Raw genomic sequence first — 23,970 nt, forward strand, 5'->3', positions numbered from 1 at the left:
TTTTACTAATTATACCACTTTATGGCATTCACTACATGCATAGTTAGATGCACCACTTCTGCAAAATTTATTGTGCAAAACAATTAAAATAGTGAGCAATCAGTCATGACTTTTACAAGCAATAATACGAGTAGCTGTTTAAAAAAAAAATAAATAAATTAGTTTAAGATGAGAGAGAATGTCAGATAAACAGTGGCAGCAGACCATGTACCTCACAGCACAGCCCAGAGATATCACTGCATGCATCAATTATACTTTCTCCATTTTCTACATGAAAGGAAACATTAACCTAAATGTCATGGTCCAGAGTTCTCGACTAGACACCGCCACTTTATGTGCACAGCTGTACACCATACATAAGCATGCTGCATGGATTCACTTTCTACTGCTGGCAGTTGGTCATCATTACTAGTATTTAGAACTGAACCAGGAGCTGCAATAACAGCATGGGTCACTTCTCCACCAGACCAGTGCATGATCATGTTGTGCATAATGCAACATGTAATAAACATCCTGCCTCAGTAGCTGAGTCATGCTAAAGGGTACATCCGGACTCATCCAGGCACCTGAAATGGCTCTTCAGGAGGTCAAAGACCCTCAGAGTGACAATTCAGGTTTGGGACAAGGATATGTTATAAGTCTCTTCTGCAGCTACACTTGGATTTCTTAATGGTGTCATGAGCCATGGCTCCAGTGGATAGCCAGCATCACCTGACAGACCAAAAGGAAAGAGATAAACACAGAGCGATTGAGAAAAAAATGTTGGGGGAGGGGACAAAACAAAGGAAAAGTGATTTAGCATTCAGCAATACACTTTACCATGAACAGGTACATAAATACAATATACAGAAGAAAAAAATACATATTTTTCCACTTACCAACAAGATGAACACTGGCCATCCTTTTATACAAGAAGAGATGGTAGAGTGAGCTAGTGTGCCAGACATGGGACTCACTGCCAGGATGCTGGGCAGAGACATTGTTGATGCACCCCCATGCATCACACACTACCTGCCACTTGATGGAAAGGTAGCCATATCTATTTCAGTACTCCTGCTCCCGTGGACAAGATGGGGCCCTAATTGCAACCTGGGAACAACTTATTGCACCAGGTATCTCAAGGAAATATGCCATCCCATGAAAGATAAACACAGTCTTAAGACAAGAAACATCTTTATTAAATTATCCCTTATCACATAGGCAATCATACATTTATATAAATGACAACAAACCATACTGGCATAACCTTAGTTGCAAGCATTTTACATCACAAACCATACTGATATGATTTTAGTTGCAAAGATTAATATCCAGTATCTCTGATAGAGTTGTCTGCAGGGAATCTTTAAAGTCTGCCAACTCATTACACTCCCAGGAAATATGTTCCTAATTACCTCTTTCTTCCACATCACACTTCCAAAATTTAATGTCTACTTAAGGAAAAAATCTCTGGAGTCTACTTGGGGTATGCAAATATCTGTGTAAACATTTCCAAGCAAAGATCCTAAATCTTTTGGATTTTCTTGCAAATTTGTGAGACAGACCTATTCCCCCATTGTTTCTTTGTGAATTGCTTATCCAGTCTCTCTTCCCAATCCTTTCTAACCTCCTTTGATTGATTCTTATAGTTATCATGCAATGTTTTATATGCTGTACTAATTATTCCTTTTTTAACAGCAGCTTCTGTTTAGATTCTACTAAAAACTCTATATAAGTGCTGGTCTTTCATTAAGGACACCCTTATTTCTTTCTCTTTGCCTATACTCTGATATCGATCATTGATAGGGAAAGAAATTCCATCCTCCTCTAGCCTACTGTCTGTATCCCTAATTGCAGTCATCCCTATTGGTAGAATCTAATTTCCTCATTCCCACGCTGGTTTACTTCTTAGAATACTTTCTGCTACTTTATGTATATAATATTCTGTACAATTATTGTTATTCTCCTTAAAGGTCTGCATCCAAAATCCCAGTCTCTCCTTGTTGCTTGAGCTTCCCCCAGTTTCATCATCTATAGTTTTCTGCTTGTGCTATGTATAGGAGTGTTATCGGTGTTGCTCTGAAATACTCCTTCAAATCAGGTAACTCAATCTGCCTTGTTCTACTGGAAGAATAAATTTATCCCACTTGACTCTTGCCATCTTCCCCTCCCAAATAAAATCCTTCGGATGTTTATTAATTGCCATCTAGAACTTCTCTGGTTGATAAAAATATGCCTGACCTGTGTATAAGAGTAAAGGGACTAAAACATTTTAATTGCCTGTATCTTACTATCCATATCCATATAACAGAGCTTCCAATTTCTCAGTTTTTGTAATATCTTTTGTTTAGTCTCTTCCCACATATCCTTAGCTGCCACACTGGAATCATTTTTAATCCATACTCCTAAATACTTAATTTTACCATGTCCCCATAAATATGGACATTGTTGAACCAATTGGTGCACGCTTACACAATTTATTGCTATTGCCTTTGTTTTAGCTTCATTAATTTTGTATCACAAAAAGATCTGAAACTATCTCAAAATGTTCCATAACACTGTAATGTGCTTTTCTGGTTTTATCAGGTATAAAATAATATCATCTGCAAACACAGCCAGCTTTTCTTGACTACTATATTAATTATATCCTTGAATTTCTGAGTCCCTTATTTTCTTTGCCAATGGTTTTAAATATAATGCAACTAACAAAGAGGAAAGAGGACACCCCTGCCTGGTTCCTCTGCTCAACCAGAAATTATCAGCAAGGAACCCACTCACTTTAATTTTTGCCACCAATCCCTCACATACCTTACTAATCAACCTTATAATTTTATCAGGGAATGCAAATGCTTCCATTGCCCTACTCATAAAATCCCAGCTTACTCTGTCAAATGCTTTCTCTGCATCAAGACCCACCCGCAACAGTGGTATTTTCTTTCAATAGGTTTCCCTCTGGATCATCAATGTTCTGTTAATGATGTGAAATGTTTGCCTCCCCTCCACAATCCATATCTATCAGTTCTGGCATCACTTTTCCCATTTTAGCCATACCAGACAAACAATTTATAATCATGGTTTATTATTGAAATGGGCCTATATGAAGTTGGATCTGATGGATATTTACCCTCTTTAGGTATCATTCATTCATTCATTTTATTTATTTAACATTTGTTTACCAGGAAAGTCCGACTTGGAACGAAGACATTTTTCAGTGGAGGTCCAGGGAGAAACACTCCAGATACATGTCTTTTTAACATAGGAGGAAACCCACACAAATGCACCAAGGACATGCAGACTCTGCACAGAAGGAACCCCAGCCAAGAATCGATCCAGAGAACCTTTTGCTTTGAGGTGACAACACTAACCGTTATACCACTGCCCCTTCCACTTACCACTGCTTTCTTCCAGGATGTTGGTACTTCTCCTCCTCTTAAAATACTGGTAAACAAAACCTTCCAGATCTTTATCATTTTTTCCCTCCTAGCTTCCAAACTTATACAGGAATACCATCTATTCCTGGAGAATTTCCTGTACATTAGTTATAGATCACCATTTTTATCTCATCTCCTCCTATCCTAACACTTAGCAACTCAGCCTCATCTACCTCTAATCTTTCCATAAACATTTTCATGTGTACCTTTTCTTGATTTCCATATTTCTCTGTTTTATACAAATTTTCACAGAATTTCTGAAATATTTCTAATACCTCTACGAGTTCTCGTTGCCTTCCTTGTTATGGCTCCCTATGCTTGATAACAGCCTTTCTACTTTCTGTTGCCCAAGTCATGCTAAAAGTTTTTTGTGCTCTAGAGGTATTATCAAAAAACAGTTGCTTAACAGCAATCTTTCTAATCTCGTCCATATTATCGAGGTAATCGCTTATTTTCTGTTTAGCATTCTGCAGTTACTCCTCTTCTTGTTCTGTGAGATTTCCCCTACTCTGCAATACTTTAACATTTGTCAGTTTCTCTAAATAATTTTCGTTACTGCTTAACCACATCTCCTTTTCTTTTATTTCCACCCTATTTTTAAACTCCACTTTATCCCACTCCATAACTATATTTTCAGGAGAAATTTCTATCCTTTCTAATACCTCCTGAATAATTTACACTACCCATTCCTTAAATTCCTTTCCTTTCAACAGATTACTGGAAAAGCGCCAGTGTCTCATTTTTATTTCATTACCTTATGTTTTTATTTTAATTATTTTTGGTGCATGATCTGAAATAGTTATCCGATGGTGTATCAAGACCGTCAATTAAATGCACATGTTCCTGTGAAATGTAAATTCTGTGTAGCCTGGCCCAGTTTTTATATCTTGGGAAATATGCATATTCACTCTGAACTGCTAAAACTGAATTCACATCTTCCATGCCAAATATTTTCATAAATTTATTCAAAAGTCTACCCTCCTTTGTTATACTTTCCCTTCTGCCCCCCTCCCCTGACACATCTTCACTGCTGCAAATCAAATTCCAGTCCCCACCTATATGTAGTATTCCTTGCTGGAAGCCGATTATTTCTCACAGGACTTTCTAATGGTCCATTAAAGCAGTTTTAGGTGGAATATAACTAAATGACATGGTGTATCAAGACCGTCAATTAAATGCACATGCTCCTGTGAAATGTAAATTCTGTGTAGCCTGGCCCAGTTTTTATATCTTGGGAAATATGCATATTCACTCTGAACTGCTAAAACTGAATTCACATCTTCCATGCTAAATATTTTCATAAATTTATTCAAAAGTCTACCCTCCTTTGTTATACTTTCCCTTCTGCCCCCCCTCCCCCGACACATCTTCACTGCTGCAAATCAAATTCCAGTCCCCACCTATATGTAGTATTCCTTGCTGGAAGCGGATTATTTCTCACAGGACTTTCTAATGGTCCATTAAAGCAGTTTTAGGTGGAATATAACTAAATGACAATGTAATCCACCTCCCTTGCCGATAACCCCTTAGTACTTCAAATACTATTACTGTCTTTTTATCCTCTTCTATCACTATTGGAACTCCTCGCAATTCATATAAGTAATCCTCTCTTCCTTTGCCCCAAGTATTCTGCTGAATAACCATCCTGAAAATGTTTCCTTATCAAATTCACATGTTCGGTTCTTTCCATGTGTGTTTCCTGTAGCATAACTATTTGTACTTTACATTTTTAATATAGTTCACTACTCTTTTGTATTTATCTGTGAGACCACTGACAATGACATTTAAAGACATTACTGAAAGCATCATTTTACTAAAAAGTTATTAACACCTTTTATGTATAACAACTTTTTTGTTAAATGTCTAGTTCCAGCTTTTGTGTTACAGGCATGCACTGTTTGGCAGGATGAATTTTTTACAGTTGTTTCTTGTCATATCCACTTGAGTCTATGTCACATCTTACAGAACTTTTTGTTTTATTTAAAGCTGTCAAAAAACACCCTCAATATTCCCTAAAGCCTATTAACTTAATACTAACACAAAACTATGTACATCTTCAAATATTAAAGTTTTATCTTCCTAATAGGAATAAATGTCCCAAAATGACAGCCACACTCACAGACTTGAGTTACCTTAAAAGAAAGGTTAACCATGCTTACACCATGGTGCAGCCTATGCTTCTATGTGCTGTCTCGTTTTGTCTTACATTTATAGCTCTCCCTGCTTGCAGCCTATTTCTATTTATCACATTATCTCCATGGAGCCATGAAGACTAGATACAGAATTGCTACTAAGCATACATTTATTTTCTAGAAAAAAAGCCTTATACTATTCAATATTCTTGTTCATATACTTCCTTTCTCTTAAAACTAGTTAGCAGATCAAGCCAAGGGCCTCAATGCAGCCATTTCCGCATGCAAGAATGAGAAAAAGCACATCAACCCTTCCTTTGTCATGCTCCTCCAGCCAGACCCCCCTTTTTTCCCTTCTCTACCACAATGAAGTGACCACACCTCTCAAAACTGAACAAGGAGAAAGACAGAAGAGAGAAAACAAATTAGCACCTGTTTACAGTAGTATCCCCATTACACTTAAAAACAACTGAGAAAACATTACTTTATAGCAAGCACAGAAAAGCATGCACTATAAAAACATTACTATTAAGAAAAAAAGGTTTATTTACAGTTAACTTTCTCCCTCCTCTTTCCCTTCTCCAAGTATTTTTCCAAACATTAATGACATGAAGTATATGGCATATACTTTAGACTACCCCACAGGTCCAACAAAGTCCAAAAAGTCCAATATTTCCAGATTTGTTGTCATATTTCACAAATATAATTGCTGCACTGTAATCCAACATCTGTTAATTTCCAAATTACTGGTTTTATTCCTGTGCCTCTCAATCGATCAAATCCTGTCTCTACTTAATTTCCAATAAACTCTTAACTCATTACATCTGAGTGACGCCTCCAGGTGCATCTGCAGTTAACTCCTACTGAGGCATCTAGGCGTCAAATATTACTTGTTCATATTTGCATCAATAATTCTCAAAACATGCTATGTACAAGATTTTAAAAGATTCTAACTTAAAGCTTACACAGTGCCAAACTCAACTGCATTAATATTTGACATTTGTCTGGTGCAGTTAAATAGATATTAACTGCTGTTTTTATGATATTAATTTATATAGACATAATTTTCACATTTTTCTAAACATGTCAATACCCAAGTAACACAGACAGAACTCCTTACCCTCATATGAAAGCGCTCAGTTAGATGAATAAAATGCTGACTGTATGTGTGTAACTTGAGTGGTTCCTGAGATATTGTCAGTTTACAACATATTACAAATGTAATAGTTACTGTGTTTACTGTGACTTATAAAATTCTGTTAAGACCTAGAATCTAAAGAATACTACCACTATAAAAAATAGTTTGTGTTGAAGCGCTTGCCATTTATACTTCTTTCATGACCACTGTGGTTCCAGAGATATGAACATTTGTTTGAAATATGAGGACATAATTTGATTCTGTCAAAAGGCTTAGGCTCTGCCCACTGGAAGTTAAATTGCAAACTTCCGGAGCTCCATTGGACTGAATGAGTTAATTCTTCTGGTCAATTCTCATGCTCCCTTCCTTCTCTCCAGCATTTCCTGTTGAAACATTGGAAAAGGTTTCGCTGGCAGAGTCTCTCTGTGGCCTTTCTTACCAGAAGATCAAGAAGCAGAATCTCCTTCTGTTTCAGAGCTCACTTTTTGCTGGATACATTTTTTGTATTTCCTCCTTAGCATGTACTTCATCGAAAAATGATTTTGTCCCTCCAGGGGAGAACATTCTGAAGATAGCTGGGCAGAGAAGTTTGAATCTCATGCTGCCTTTTGACATTCCCTGCCCTTCTGCCTGGTGAGTAAACATTCTCCACAAACACTCTATCATCTCCCACTTTTAGTACTTTATTCTTCTGCCACAGTTTTACCAGAATCAACTCCTTCTGCTGGTAGGATTGCATCTTTACTATTAAACATGTAGGCTTTCTCATAGCCAAGTTTGGAGTATACATATGATGTGCCCTTTCAATTAACAACTCCTGCTGTGGAATACCAGTCCAGTTGCTTATTTGTGCTTTCATAAAATTAATACAGTCTGTTCATTCCTGCTTCTCTGGAATAACAGAAAATCTCAGGTTTTCCCTGTGTGCTCTGTCCTCTAATTCTATTATTTTTTGAAATATCTCTTCTTGAGCAGTCTCATATTCAGCCATCCTTTTCTTCATTTTGACTTCGGCCACTTGACTTTTGCAGTTTAATCACCTCATCTGAATATCTGTTTAAAGCTTCTTCCATTCTTTTCAGCCTTTTGTTGTTTGAGTTGATATATTCCATCAGTTTTTCATTTATTTTAACCAGGTCTATGTGCAGTTGTCTTCTGCTTTCCTCTAGGTTACTGGAAGTCATGTCTGGAGCTCGCACTGCTTTTTGCTGAACAGCTGCAGTACTCTTCCCGGTTAGTGTTTTTTTTTCCTCACCTTTGATAGCAATTTTCTTAAAGATCCTCTGTATTTCTTTTTCCTGGCATCCAGGCAGTGCACTTACTAGCCAGTTACTAAAATTTACCAGAAAAACAAAAGTCCACTGGCCTGCTCTGCTGAGTTTCTGTTTTCAAACTGGGAGAGCTAGAATTAAGCTGTTACTCAATGTGCAGCCATCTTGGAAGTCACAACACACACAGTCTTAGCTAAGTTTTGAGATGACACAAAGACACAGATGTACTGATCCACATGTGCTAAGAGTACATCCAGGAACTGCTGCAGTATCCTCAAGGCAGAAGCCTGTGAGATCTCCAATGTGTCCTCAGTTTGTCTCTGGAAAGTCGTATGTATAATGAGTGCTATACATACCTAAGTGCCTCTAGGGATAGGAAGATTCCTCCAGCACCCCTATGGGAGTCATACATACCCACTAATATCCTTATAATGCTCCTATGCACTCTGAATTTGTCCATTATCTCCTGATTACCAAAGTTACAATGAGTCATCCTCTGCCTGCATCGCTGCCTTCTTCTTCGATGGGCACTGCTGAAAGCAAGTGATTCTCGCTCAGCCAAAACAAGCAATTCACACCTGGAAATAGCAAGGCTAGCAGAAACTGACAGCATTTTCATGGACTGCAAAGTAGATAAGATGCAAACAGCGTGGAGCAGTGGGGAAATTCCAGTATGAATTGCAAAAAGCCAAAAGAATGCGTCATTAGCATATGCTGGGTAAAATCATTCCTCATTTACATCTCATTATGTCAATCTGCCTACCTTCATTCGCAGTCATCACGAGTTAACGTAAGTGACATCTATGATCACAGCTGAGCTGAGCTTACTGACAGACAGTGCCGATAGTCACATGAGGATGTGTTAAGGGTATGAATACAACCCTAATTAAAAAGTGTGAATGCATAACAAACCAGCTCAGCTAAAGTAACACCTATTAAATGCAGGGTCAGATTTCTCACAACTCAATACTGAACTAATTACTCTGAAAAGAGCAACTAACACATTTTCAATTTTGTCAGTCAAACATTCCCTAAAATGCTGCAACAGAGATAGCGGCAAACAAAGCAATCAGGAGTGGCCTTAGGTCAACTGGTGCCCTAGGCAAAAGGGCTCCACGGCACCCCCTACCACACCACCCGGTGCCCCCATCCTGGTCTACCTACATTAAATAAATACTGGAAAAGCGCCCCTGCTAGAGCGGCGCCCTAGGCAGCCGCCTATGAAAGCAATGTAAAATACAGGCAGATGACGACAGTCAAAAGTAAGCGGTCACCGTAGTGTTATAAGCTGATAACAGAGAAAGCACAGTTGTGTAATTAAACTTATCATAACAGTAGATGTTCCAGTAATCACTGCTGCAGTAGCCTAAGCTACGTGGGTTATATCCTGCATGGGATAAAACAGCCAACCAGCTTCCAAAGTTTCTGGGCACCTTTTACATGCCCCAGTTAGTCAGCTCAAGTTGAACTGTCTAAAAAAGACAGCTTTTGGCACCAAGGCCCTCAAACATCTCATGCAAACAGAGAGGGAAGCTGAGCCCTGGAAGGACATTGGTAGGAACATCAAAAAATAAATGTCCACACCCTGGCATAAAAAATGCACCAAAAAACAAGAAGGATGGAGGAGGAGCAGCTACTGCAGCAGTGATCATTCAAACAACTACTGTTTTTGGTAAGTTTACCTAGACAACTGTACTATGTTAATGGAAAGTCATAAAAACTAGTAAAACAAAGCAAAGGCTCTCAGGTTGCCACACAAAACAAGGTTTATTAATAGATATCACAATACACCAAAAAATAATAAAGCGAACTGGAAACTCAGTAAAAAATATATATACATGTATAAGTACTAAGCGCTTTCACCCTCTTGTCATATGGGCATCTTCAGAGTACTAACACATCATCTGGTAGTGACTGTTAAATAAATTCCCTCCTAATTACACAACTCTCTTAATTAATCAATCAATTACACAATTAAGTATTCCAGTTTAAAAAAAACACATTTAAAAAGTTGGATTAAAACTATTATTATAATGTAAATAGTAAAAACTAAATGTAATAGTAAAAACTAATTGTTAAAACTTGGCATATCGTAACAACTATAGCTGCCAGAATAATTAGTTAATAAATACTAGCTTGCCATTCCCTGTTATAAATATAACTACCAATTCCATAAGGAACACACATAAATATAAATGTAATGTATATAGAATGCAAAAATATATAAATTATACACTGTAAAAACACACAAATACACAACCATTTCTTAAAAAACAACAAAGTGTACTTAGATACAGTAAGACTTCTGTTTCAAAATGCTAGAAATAGGAATATGTCCGTTAATGCCTGGTGTACAGTTGGCTTTTAATCTTAACTGCCATAGGCATTCCTTGGCTTCTAGCAGATTGTTCGAATCACCTCCTTTGTCTCCAAATTGTGGGGTCCTATCTATCACAAAAAATATGAATCTTTTAAAATTCTCACACTTAATAGTATGTGCGTATAGTGAATTCACCATTTTTTTGTTCTTAATGTCTCTGTTGTGCTCCATTATACGTTCCTTGAGTTTCCTAGTAGTTTTGCCTACATAATACGCAGGACATGATATACAAGTAGCTAAGTAGACCACCATTTTTGTATTGCAATTACGGTATCCAGGACATTTGATTGATTTTCCATAACCTTGCACCATAACATATGGTCCATCATTCACATATTTACAGCTTTTACAAAATCCACATTTACTCATTTTTGACATGTTATACACCTGGCCCTTATTATAGTTTTTCCATACATTCTTTTAAATTAATGCCCCGACTGTAGGTGATCTTAGGAAAATTACCTATTATTTCACTAAATTCATCCTTGTTTGAAAAGACACTAATCCAAGTGTCATTTAATATTTTAACTACGGTGTCCGAGTCCTCATTGTAAGGTATAATAAAGGCATCCCTTTTGTTAGTAGTCGTTGTTTTTGTGGATAGAGTATCTAATCCAAATTTTATAATGGGTTTATATGCGGTATTCCTTTTAGTCTTTACTTCTTCCCTAATTTCATGTAAAAGGTTACATGGATAACCCCTGTCTAGAAACATAATAATAAGTGTTTCCAATTCAAGAGTAAATTTGTTATCTTCACTAATAATACGGGATAGCCTAACCATCTGTCCCTTTACAAGATTCTTTTTTTGAAAGTGTGGATGGCAACTACTGTAATGCAAAAAAGAATTTGAATAAGTCTTTTTCCTAAAAATATTGGACTCAATATTACCATTGTTAAAATAAAATTTAATGTCTAAATATTCACAATTTTTCTCATGTATTTTACTTGTAAAGGTCAAAAAAGTTGATGTTGTACCAAGAAACCGGATAAATTCCCTTATTTCATCTTTATTGCCCTTCCAAAAAATAAGGATATCATCCAGGTACCTAACATAAAGTGATATTTTTGACCAGTACCTGGAAGTAGAAATGCATTGGGTCTCCCATTGGGCTATCACTAAGTTTGCATATATTGGCGCACACCTGGCACCCATTGCTACCCCTGTACGTTGTCTAAAATATTCACCATCCATGAACATATAGTTGTTAACTAAGACCATTTCCATTAGGTCCACCAGTAATTTACGTTTAACTATATGTAATTCACTGAATGCAGCTAAACTGGCCTCAAACATTTCAAGTCCTAAACTGTGGGGTATGACAGAAAATATATTTATAACATCAATGGTAACCATAGTGATGTTATCAAGATTTTTCTCAATATTGTGTTTTCTAACCACATCCAGACAATGCCAAGAATCTTTGATAGTATGAGGTAATTGATTAAGAACATCCTTACAGTTATAATCTATAAATCTCGCTACAGCTTCTAATTTGGAGCCTTTGGCCGAAACAATAGGCCTAAAAGGTGGATTGTTGGTGTTTTTGTGTATTTTGGGAATGCCAAAAATTGATGGAGTGACCGGATGTTCAACTACAAAATACTCATAGTCTTGTTTGTCAATCATACCCTCCATCATAAAATCATGTAGTAACCAATCTATCTTGGTATAGGCTCTTCCCATCTCATATTTGGATACTTTTTCATATGTTTCATCATCACTTAACATATTGGTCATTTTGTTTATATAATCTATTTTATTCATGACCACAACACCGCCACCCTTATCTGGCTTCATTGCTCTATATTTGTTGTTGGTAATTAATTCTTTTAAACAAAATCTTTCCGTTGTAGTTAGATTATCTTCCTTTATTGTAGATTTTTTAACAACTCTACGTAGCTGCACTTCACATAACATCTCAAATAAATGAATCATTGGGTTCTGGGGTGGTATAAAAGTACTGGATCTTTTTAAACTCAAACTACTAGAATCTGGTTCAATTCTGTTGCTTTGGTTAGCAAAAAACATTTTTTAAATTTAACAATCTTGTGTATAGTTTCAAATGAATTAAAATTCTTCCTATGTCATACCTAAAGTTAGGAACAAAAGTAAAGCCTTTCTTAAAAAGTGTAACATATTCAGAACCAAAACTAGTGCTAGTGTAAAAGGACTGCTTCTTTTCTGTCTTTAATCACCCTCATTTATGTTTAGCTCAGACCTTGTTTTACACTATACTTAGAAGTTATCCAGCAAGAGCCAGAAAAGCAACTAAATTGCAGGTCTTTGTTCAGGGTTTTCTTTTGTAGTCTGAGGAATGGATTCTGGAAGGGTATCTCAGTGCAGTGACAGTTTTGACAGTTTTAACACCTCTGCAGTACTGTGGTGGGGGGGACTCTCAATTCCTCTTGAACTACGAAAGAAAACACTGAACAAAGACCTGAAATTTAGTTAGAAGTTATCCAGCTACAGCCAGAAAAGTAACTCAATTTTAGGTCTTTGTTCAGTGTTTTCTTTTGTAGTTCAAAAGGAATTGAGAGTCCCCGCCCCCCACAATACTGCAGAGATGTGAAAACTGTTAAAACTGTCACTGCACTGAGAGACCCTTGCAGAATCCATTCCTCAGACTACAAAAGAAAACTCTGAGCAAAGGCCTGCAATTAAACTACTTTTCTGGCTCATGCTGGATAACTTCTAAGTGTAGTGTAAAACAAGGTCTGAGCCAAGCATAAATGAGGGTGATTAGAAATAGAAAAGAAGCAGTCCTTTTACAGAAGGTAAAGAAAACAGCAGTGACCCTCCCAAATCCCATTATACATCAATGGCATGGGAATTCAAAGTTACTTCCTTATATCTGGCATGAGTCATGCAAAGTATTATGGGAAAGAGAAACGCTTGAGGGAGTACAAGATCATGTTGATACATCAAGCCCCATTGAAGCCATGTTATGGAAAACAGGCTAAAATTACAAATAAAGCACTTAGAGTGATTTTGAGGTGTTAAAATAGGTCAGGAAACAAAGAGTGAAAATAAATATGTTTTATTTTTAGTTCTAGAGTGGAGTTTTCCTTTAACAAGTGAAGCAGGGGATGCTTAACATTTGTTAGGATTGGGTCTTATGCTATAGAAGAGCTTAACTGATTTGTCTTTTTCTGAATATCAGAGTGTAATCACCGTGCTCCATGCACTACATGTATTTATTGTTTTTTACTTTAGTTGTAAAAATGAATGTGACGTTAATTCTGTATTTGAATGCATATATTTATATATAATTTTTTCAGTATAAAATGCACATCCCAGTCACACTCTCTTGTTAAATTAATGCAAATAAATAAATGGGCATTTACTGTATCGATACTTAACAATAACAGATGGCATACTACTGTACTATCATTACACCATTTTGTGCACTTGGCAGGTTCCTGTGTTGCCCATATCCTTACTTGGATAGGAGGAAGCTTCTCTGTTCACCAGTGAGACTGGGGAGCTTTCAGCAGCCTATCTGTCCCTGGAGGAGTGGTCTCAGCCCAGAAACTAGTTGTCTATTGGCCGTTTTGGGCTAATTCCTAGCTCTTTCAAGTCCCCCGCTTTAAAACCTGCTTGGAGCGGTTTTGTGCTTGTTCCGACTCAGCAAAGCTCCTTGTGGTCCTTCAGAGCGGTGCTAGCAGCAGAGAGACGAAAAAAAGAGTGACTACCAGATAAAGTATATTTTTTTCTTTGCCTTTTGATTTGCGACTGCTTACCTCGCTGAAACGAGAGTAATAACTGCTCTACTACCTATCTAAAAGCTTGTTCTTTGCATTGCTTACTTACCTGCACTTCTAAAGTCATTTTTGTGTTGAATTTAACTGTTTAGGCTGCCCACTCAAGTGTGCTAGCCTGTGCTAAGCAATTACTGTGTTTTACTGTAATTTTCCTGTCTCTGTTTAAAAAAAGAAAAAAAACAAAAAAAATCCTTGTTTCCCGCCTTTTCTGAGCTTGAATAGTCCTGAATTCAGGTTTTTCTGAATTCTGAGCTTTTGTACAGGTTCCTGTGTTGCCCATATCCTTACGTGCTCTAGTGGAATATGCCTTGATACTGCCCAGAATGGATTTGACATGGTGAGAATAAAAAAAAAAACTATAGCGGAGGCCAAGCACCTAGAATTGTATGTTTTGACTCAAGATGCCCCTTTTTCCCCTTTGATAAGAAAAAAATTGATGATCAGCTTGTCTAAAGGTTTTAGTTCTGTCGTGGTAGTACTTCAGCTGCCTATGCATGTCCAGAGTAGGCACAACTTGTTCTCTATTTTTTAGATCCTGGGTGGAAAACCAGAAGACTGATGGCTTGATTCAAAGTAAACTCTGAAACTACTTTAGGCATAAATAAGGGCTTTGTTCTTAAATGTACCCTATCCCTATATAAAATTCAAGAAAATGATGAGCCGAACTGGAGAAAGCGTTCCTATAAACAAACCACTTTATTCACAATCCTCGAAATCAACAGTCTTTAAGCGTGCAAAATAACCATACACTTTTCGTAGATTAATACATTCACCTACTATTTGTGTATATCAACTATTGATGTCACCTTTCCAAAAAAAAAAAAAAAAAAAAAAATTTGGAAAGGTGACATCAATAGTTGATATACACAAATAGTAGGTGAATGTATTAGTCTAAGTCTAAATTTTACAAATTAATTAAAATAAATTAATTGAACTATTTACATTAAAAATTATACTTTGATGTTGGACTTCATATTATTAATTTATTAAACATGAAGAATTAACACACAACATGGTATTACACCACAGTATTCTATTTATTATAGATTAATAACTATAGTATGTAAATAAGGATAGTTATTTATGGGGAATATCTATTTATTTATTTCCTTGAATACAATATTTTAAATATTTTATTAAATAAAAATTTTTTTAACTAATTGATCAATTTATATATATATATATTAATATACACTTTATTATATAATATTATTAATAAATTATTAACAAAAATTTAAATATATTATTGTTTATTTATTAATCTACTATTTGTGCATATTTATATGGATGAATCAGGAACACACTTGACATTTATTATTATTATGTACCACTACTGATAAATCATTATATGTCATTACTATTAATAATATATTTACACTTCAATATTAAAAACATTATTAATTACTGTTTTTTCATTGTATATATATTTTATTCTATTGTTATATTAATTCTAAATGATTTATAACATGGTGAATTTTCTATTGTACATAATTTAAATGCTTCACAGGATTGATTTATTACAGCATATAATATATTTTACAATTGTTAATATTAACCTTGTGGTATCACTGGTGTATACTTTATAATTTGTATTTCACGTTTTGTAGTTGCTCTAAATAGGCTTATTTAAGTTAATATGACTGACTACGGGCATAGTCAGTTGAATTAATTTAAGATAGTACTTAACGGATTTTAAAGGAACCAATACTGTCTTTACTCGGTTTAATTTGCCCTTATGAGTTATTTCCACTGTAATTGTTTGAAATTATTTCCCCTTGGTAGCCGGACGCAAAGATTAATATTATGTATGTAATATTATGTATGTAAACATTTTTATATTTTTACATTTTTGCTTTCAAAGTTTTTAAATATCAATTTTTAATGGTTTGCATTAGACCTGTATGAAATTAATTTGTTTAAAAGTAACCCACTACTAGTGACGAGAACTGGTTAAAATTCAATATTCTATAATTAATTAACCAGTCCTTAATTGCCTACAGAATTTACTATTTAAATGCACCATCAGCATCAGTAATTTGTCTTCTGAGGAAGTTGCAATAATCTAAAGCGACGAAAAGTGTATGGTTATTTTGCACGCTTAAAGACTGTTGATTTCGAGGATTGTGAATAAAGTGGTTTGTTTATAGGAACGCTTTCTCCAGTTCGGCTCATCATTTTCTTTAGTTTGGACTTTGTTCGTTGTTGCCTATATAAAATTAGATAGGGTTCACCCTCATGAGAGTTTACAACTCAGATACTCTTCTTGATGATGTCAATGCAATGATGACTACCTTAAACTGGATCGATGGTCAGGTTCAAAAGGTGACACAGTCAATATCTCAAGCAGGAGCAACATGTTTATGAGGAGGTCTGAGGTGTAAAACACCATTCAGGAACTGTTTTGAAAAAAACTTAAAAGAAAGAAGAGGGTCCATGGACAGACATGCTAAAATGACCACAAGATGAACCTTTATACAGGAATAAGCGAGGCCAGAGGAAAGTAACTCAAACAAATGAGTAAGCACCAGTGGTACAAAATCCCTGATGGCTCTCTGGTTATTAGCTAGGCACCAATTAGAAAATTGTTTCCATTTACCAAAATAGGATTTTTTAGTAGCAAGCTTTTTTGCATGAAGTAAGTGCCAAACCGGTATTAAAATTGCATCACCCAGGCAGTCAGTTGAAGTTCACAGATAATTAATTGTTCATAGGTGCTTACTAGACTAATGACTGCAACAGCCTTTTCAAGCCTAGGCATGCATCCCACATCTCAGACAAGTTCTGGTACCCTTGATAAGTGCAAGCATGGGCTTGGAAGATGAAACATTTATAAGTACAGACCTGGCAGATGACCAATTACAGGCTGCCTGTGTCCATTAGAGACATAGGTGCCAAACCAGGAATGAATTTCCTGTTCCCCATCCAGTTGTCCAATTTACACTTGAATTGGGTAAGGGAGGAACTATGCTTCACATATATAGGGGAGCCTGTTCCAGACAAATTGCATCAAACTCCCCTTATTTTGTGTGAGTAGATCCAGTCTGTAAGAAAACTTATGGTAATTGCCCTCAGCTAATTCCATAAGAAGGGAGAAGCAATGCTGCCTGTTCTGCAGTATTCTTTTAAATCTTCAAACTTTCCATGGAAATCAGTGCAAAGGGTGGAAACATATAAAGAAACATTCCCTTCCAAGAGAATTAAAATGCATCTATTTTCCGGGATTGCTCACAGGAAGCCCAGGAACAAAACTTGTCTGGTTGTCTTTTTTGAATGGAGGTGAACAGTCTTATTTGAGGTGTTCCTCACAACTAGATCAATTCCTCGAAGACCCAGTCAATCAATTTCAATTCATTAGGGTCTGTCATGGTCCTGCTCAGCTTGTCTGCCACTATGTTTTGCTCTGTCAGAATATAAGATGCTTGGAGGGTTAAGGAATCCTGAAGTTTTAACTCCCAAGCTATCACTGTCAGCCTGCCTAGGGGGTATGACCTTGCACCTCCCTGCTTGATTATATACCACATGATTGGGTTAATGCCTGTAATCACTGGCAGAGGTGTTGGGGACCAAATGTCATGGACAGACTTCAAATCGTGGCTCACAGCCAACATCTCTTTGGTCTGTCTAAAGGATTCCATAGGCCCTATACTATTACCGCTCTAGAAATGGTCAATACAGATGCATCAGATTTTGCTTAGGAAGCAAAATGGATTGAGGTATGAGGAGAGAAGAGCAAATTATCTGGATTTAGTAGAACTTGTTATTTTCACCAAAAGCGATTCTTTATATATATATATATATTTTTTTTTTTTTATCTATATATATATATATATATATATATATATATATATATATATATATATATATATATTTGCTCTGTCCCCTTTTCTGAAAAGGACCCTTTGTTATTGTTGCTACCCTCTGGCCATCTTTTTTTTTTTTTTTTTTTTTTTTTTTTTTTGCACTCTGTTTGCCAGAAGAGGACTGGTTTTGTTTACTTTACTTTTTATTAGTGTAAGAGGGAGGCCTATAAGATGTGTACTGGTGTACACGAAATATCTTTGAAACTCCTATGAACTAATTTCCCTCTTTCATCATATTGTTTGAGAACCTGGATAACAGAAGAGCCAAACAATACCTCCTTATCTAAAACTGAATCCAAGATTCAGCCTTTATCTCATTGGGAAACTTTAGGTTATGTACCCAAGCAAACCTTCTCAACACTGTAGCAGTAGCAGTGGCTTTAGACAGTATCTGCATAATCAAACTTACTTTTCAAACTATATTTAGATACCCAAGAAAGGGTAGAAACAGTCTGGATCAGGAAAGAGCTTTATTCTGTAGAAAAGTGGAAGCTAATTCCCTCAGACTGCCCATATGACATAGTATAACTTTCCACATGTATTCCTGGTAATTTTGGGATTCTGAAGGCTATAGTGGAAGAACAAAACATTCTCTTACCTATACGGTCTAACATTTTACCCGCCTTATCATCAGGAGAAAGGTTGAGATTGAGCACCACTCTATTGCCAGTATAAGACAAAGTGGAAATGGCAGCACGGTCTGATCTAAGGTGAGTGAAAAAAATGTATTAGTCCAAGGAACTTTATACATCATATCTGCTCTTTCAGTGACTGTAGTCAACATCTTCCAGGGCTGGCAATATAGGATGCATGGGAGCAGAATGAGGTATATTCATCTGTAACATATAACACTTCATCAGTTCAGGGGAAACATTTATTTGTTCCCATAAAAATACCTCGTTCATCCTGGCAATGATCTAATTATATGAAAATTTCTCCACAGGAGGATAAGAATTAAAGTTTTCCTTACAATCAAACAGTTGGGCTTGGGAATCTAATCTCAATCAAAATCAAAATCATCAGACCCGGTTTCTTCAGGAATAATTCAGTTGAGAATATCAACCTAAAAAGGCTTAAGTATGCCAGGATTTGCTACCTTTAAGGCCTGTCAAAAAGTAAGTAACGCATCTTTTTTTTTTCTTTTTATTAGTAATAATGTCATCAGAAAAAAACAGTATCTAACTTTTTGTTTTTCTTAATAGGAGTTCCAGCAGAAGATGGCCAGCATGAAGGAGAGAAACCTGCCATGTCTAAAAGTCTCTTGCCCTGCTTACCCTGAGAAGAATTTCCTGGAATTTCTCCCAAATCCAGAGAAGATAAAGCTCCCATGCCTGTATCAGACAATGGAACAGGCCAAAAAGGACATGGCTGACTCCCAGGTTCATGCTGGTCAAAAGGACTACAACAGAAGAAGCCAGCCAGGAAACTAAGTGGTCTGAGGAAAAAAGTTTAGCCACTGAAGGTTCACCCACTATTGGCTGAGGCAGAGACGGAGTTCACAACAATGGCAAGGACTCCTTGATAAGTGATTTTGTCCCTCTGGGTACTACATGAGAAAAGACAGATGGGCCCCAAGTAAGAATCCATACTGTAACTGGGGAAGAAGCACTAAAAGCAGTAAACATTGATGGACTGATGTGGTCAAAAGGCAAGTTGTCCAGGAGTATTCACAAGTACCACATGTACATTCACACCACTTTCTAGCAGTCCCTTAAGCTATAAAAAAAAAAAAACAGAAGAAAGCAGTTTCCCTATCACTGCAAATGCTTGAACGGTAAACACTTGCAGAAAATAAATGTCAGGTAAGTTCTCATATAGTAAGCATAAAACTGACAAGACAATTTCCCACCTGTTCCTCCCTAAACTTTTCTGTCCCACAAAAATTCAAAGTTTACACAATCTGCACATATTTTTTCCACAAAATTAGTCCCAGATACTAACATAAACACTTCTAAGTCTAAATCTGCAGTCCCTGACAGGAAACTTCAAACATTGTGAAAAAGCAATACTTCCCCTTTAAGAAATCAGTTTTTTTGTTTTGTTTTGTTTTTTTTGTTTTTTTTGCCCAAAAAAATAAATAAATAAATAAAACAGGATTGTTGTCTTAAGAAAAATAGCGGTTTATTTCTGAGTGAAGGAATTCCCTAGCAGGGGAGCTTAACTGCCAGAAACAATGCTCTAGGTGGATTGCTGGGCCATAGAAGTCCAAGACATACTTCTTCTCAAGAAGGCAAGAAAGTACTGAAGAAAATGTCATTCTCACTGCTGATTTCCCTTCACAAGCTTAGCCAATCAGCAGTCAGTCTACATGAGTTGGGAGAGCCAGAGTTTTTTGAAGTTGGGACAGTTGTTTTCTGGGCAAAAAAAGTATAGCTGTGTAACTAAATTTACCATAACAGTAGATGTTCCAATAATCATTGCTGCAGTAGTCTTAGCTATATGGGTTATATCATACATAGAATATAACAGCTGTACAGCTTCCAAAGTTTCAGGGCACCTTCTGCATGCCCAAACCGTCAGCCAACTTGAGCTGAGATGACTAAAAAGACAGGTTTGGGTGACAAGCCCTTCAGAGCTCTCATGCCAACAGAAACAGGGAGGATGAACCCTGAAAGTGCAATGCTAGAATAACAAAAATAAATGTCCACACCTTGACATAAACACACCAAAAACACAAGGGGGGTGAAGGGAGGGAGCAGCTACTGCAGCAGTGATCATTAGAACATCTACTACTATGACAAGTTTACTTACACAACTAAACTATGTTCATTATATTAGTCAGTGTTGCAGCAGCCTTAGCTTTATGTATAGATTATCCTAGCCTACTACATACAGGAGATGGAAGGGTCCTAAAGTCCCTGCAAAATGGTCCTAGCAAAGTCTGAGAGAAAGACTCAAGCTCATACTGCTTTGTAAGAGCATGTACCGAGGACCAAGTTGCACCTTCTATAATACTTTTAGACTCCAAATCTTTCCAAAAAGTGATAGATGAAGCCAAGGTCCGAGTACAGTGGGCCTTGACCCTGCCTGGAATAGTTTTGTTGCGGTGTGTATAACTGTTTTGACACAGATTGTCCCTTCTTCTTATCTTCACAAGAAATAAATAACTGATGCAAAGATCTGAAAGATTTAGTTCTGTCATGATAGCCCCTGAGCTGTCTGTGGATATGCAAGGAATGCAGTATCCTTTCTCCCTAATTTGTAGACTCGGGAATGAAATGGGGAGATGAATAGTTTGAGCTAAGTAAACTCTGACACCACTTTAGGCATAAAAGGATTAGTTCTCACAGAAACACTATCTCTGTAGAAAATGAGATACCGTTTTCCCAACATAAAAGCTTGCAACTCAGATACCACTCTTGCAGAGGTCAATGCAATCAGTAAAACTGTTTTCCATGTTATGAACCTCAAGTCATCCAGGTTAGCTGGTTCAAACGGAAAACGTGTTAGCTTTTCTAACACAAACTTAAGATTCCACAGAGGAGCCACCTGTTTTCTCGGAGGCCTTTTATGCAAAATCCCTTTGAAAAACATTCTGACATGAAAGTGCATTGAAAGAGGAGGATTCATGTGCAAACACACTGAAATGGCTGATAAATGAACCTTGACAGAGGAGTAAGAAAGGCCACAGGACAGTAACTCATACAAATATTGTAAAATCAGAGAACAACTAGCCCTGAATGGGTACTGGTAATGTGTTGGTGCCAACTAGAAAACCTTTACTAATATATAATTTTTTAATAGCAGGCCTTCTTGCCTCCATTAGTACGTGCTGCACATCCTCAGTAAGCAGGTGCCTATAGGAAAATAAGACCCTAACATCCAGGTAGTTAACTGAAGTTGATTGGGGCCAGGGTGTATCAAACATCCCTGTTCTTGCCTGATTAGATCCAGTCTATGAGGAAGCTTACGGTAATTGTCCCTGGCCACTTTCAAAAGAAGGGACAGCCACTGCTGCCTGGGCCAATGGGAAGTCACCACAATGACCTTGCAGTATTCCTTCTGAATCTTCAGAAGTACCCTGGATATCAGTAGAAAGGATGGAAAAGCTTACAGGAACATTCCTGTCCAAGGAAAAGAAAAGGCATCTGTCTTCCAGGACTTTTTTCATGGAGTCTTGGATCAGAATCTTGTCAGCTGATTACTCTGTAAGAAGGCAATTAAGTCTACCTGAGGAACTCCTCACAGATGGATCCAGTCTGGTAAGACCACCAATCTATTTATCATTTGTAAGGGTCTGCCCTTGTCCTGCTCAGTGGATCTGCCACATCATTTTGCTCTGACAGAATGTAGGATACCTGTAGAGTGAGGGTGTGCTGTGAAGATATATCCCAAGTTAACATAGCTAGCCTGCAAAGGGGGGGGTGTACGACCTGGTTCCCCTTTGCTTGTTGATGTACCGCATGACTGTGGTATTGTCTGTAACAACTTGCAGAGGTCATGGGGATCAAAGATGACTCAGAGAGTTGAGTGCCTTGATCAGGGCAAGCATCTCTTTCATATTTATGTGCTTGTGTCTGTCTTTAGTGATACATGTGAAGTCCTGCCATCAGTATCATGAGAATCACAGATGCCATGAGACTCAAAATCGTGAGGTATTCCCTCACAGTGACTGAAGTTTAAGTGGAAAACCATAGAAATAGATCTAAATAAAGAAGTTTTTTCTTGTAGAAAAAAGTTAGTTTTAACCGAGATGTCTAGCTGACATCCCAGGAACATATTCTGTGTGATGGAGTCAAAAAAGACTGTTGAAACTTCTCTTGGAATTCCAGCTTGTGTAAGAGATTTCTCAACCAAGAGAGAAATATTCCTGACATTGTGAAAGACTTTGTACAGATAAGCAAGTCATCTAAATATGGAAAATTTGGATACCCTGTAGCCTGCAATAAATTACAACTTGAGACAGACGCTTTGTGAACTTGCTTGATGCAGTGGATAGTGCAAAGAGTAAGGCAGAGAACTGATAATCAGATCCAGACACATAAAATCTTAAGAAATGCCTGAAGTGTGGATGATTAGGGATCTGATAAGCATATTTTAAATCTAGGACTACCAGGAAACCTGAATGAAGAAAAAGAGGTAACACATTCTGAAGTGACATAATTTTGAATGGGTCTATATCATATAATCGAACTGTGATAAGTCCGAACACCACAACATTGAACTGACAACTCTGAAACGTAATTAGTCCGAATACTCAAAACTGCGAAAAGCAACGGTCAGCCAGCTTTACACCCGTACTATCAAACAACAACACACACTTTTACTCAATTACTAATGTGGGGGGCTGTACCTCCCACACCCCCCTATTTAAATATACCAACTCCAAGATCGCACCACAGTGGAGACTTCATGCATATGTACAGAAGTGCCAACCATAACCATTCGGAGTTCCGATCTTCAAAGTTTTGAGTGTTCGGACTAATTACGTTTCGGAGTATTCAGTTCGATGTTGTGGTGTTGGGACTTCTCACAGTTCGACATTCTGATATAAACCCTTTTGAATTTGGGTACTATCACAAACAGGTTTAGGAAAGATCCAGAACTGGTCTCCAAGCACTTTTTTTGGCACTAAAAACATCCTGGGGGGGGGGACTTCTCCACATGGGAAAGAGGAACTGGTTCTATCACTCCCTGTGACAGCATGTGATGAATAACAGATGGAAATAAGAGTCTGGTCTAGTGAATGAGGCAAAAAATAAATTAAATAAACAAATAAAACAGTCCTCTAGCAAGGAGGGATTTCCTCCCACTGCCATCTGTAACCTTGATGAATGATCTTCAGACCCCATTTGTCTGAAACTACTTGTTACCAAAGAGAAAATTGGAGATTCACACTTTCCAGAATGGAAATGGGTCTGCCAGGGTAGGGGATGGGTGGGGAACAGGTCCCTTAGGCAGCCATTTGCCTTGTTGGACTATCCTCGATTTGGGGAGGTTCCAGAATTCTTTTTGGAACCCTCTTTCCCTTTAACTGCATTTTGTTGAGACTCTTTATTTTGCTTTTTTGCCAA

At 37.1% G+C, this 23,970-nt stretch overlaps 1 protein-coding gene across 5 annotated transcripts in view; it reads right to left on the minus strand.

Moving 5' to 3' along the window:
- The window catches only part of LOC122807168 (sialidase-2-like), a 307,506-nt gene that overhangs the window by 155,056 nt on the left and 128,480 nt on the right, over positions 1–23,970 (minus strand). The window lies entirely within an intron of this gene.

Source organism: Protopterus annectens, chromosome 7.part0 (genome assembly GCF_019279795.1).
Source record: "Protopterus annectens isolate FY-2018-M chromosome 7.part0, PAN1.0, whole genome shotgun sequence".
NCBI classification, from domain to species: domain Eukaryota; kingdom Metazoa; phylum Chordata; order Ceratodontiformes; family Protopteridae; genus Protopterus; species Protopterus annectens.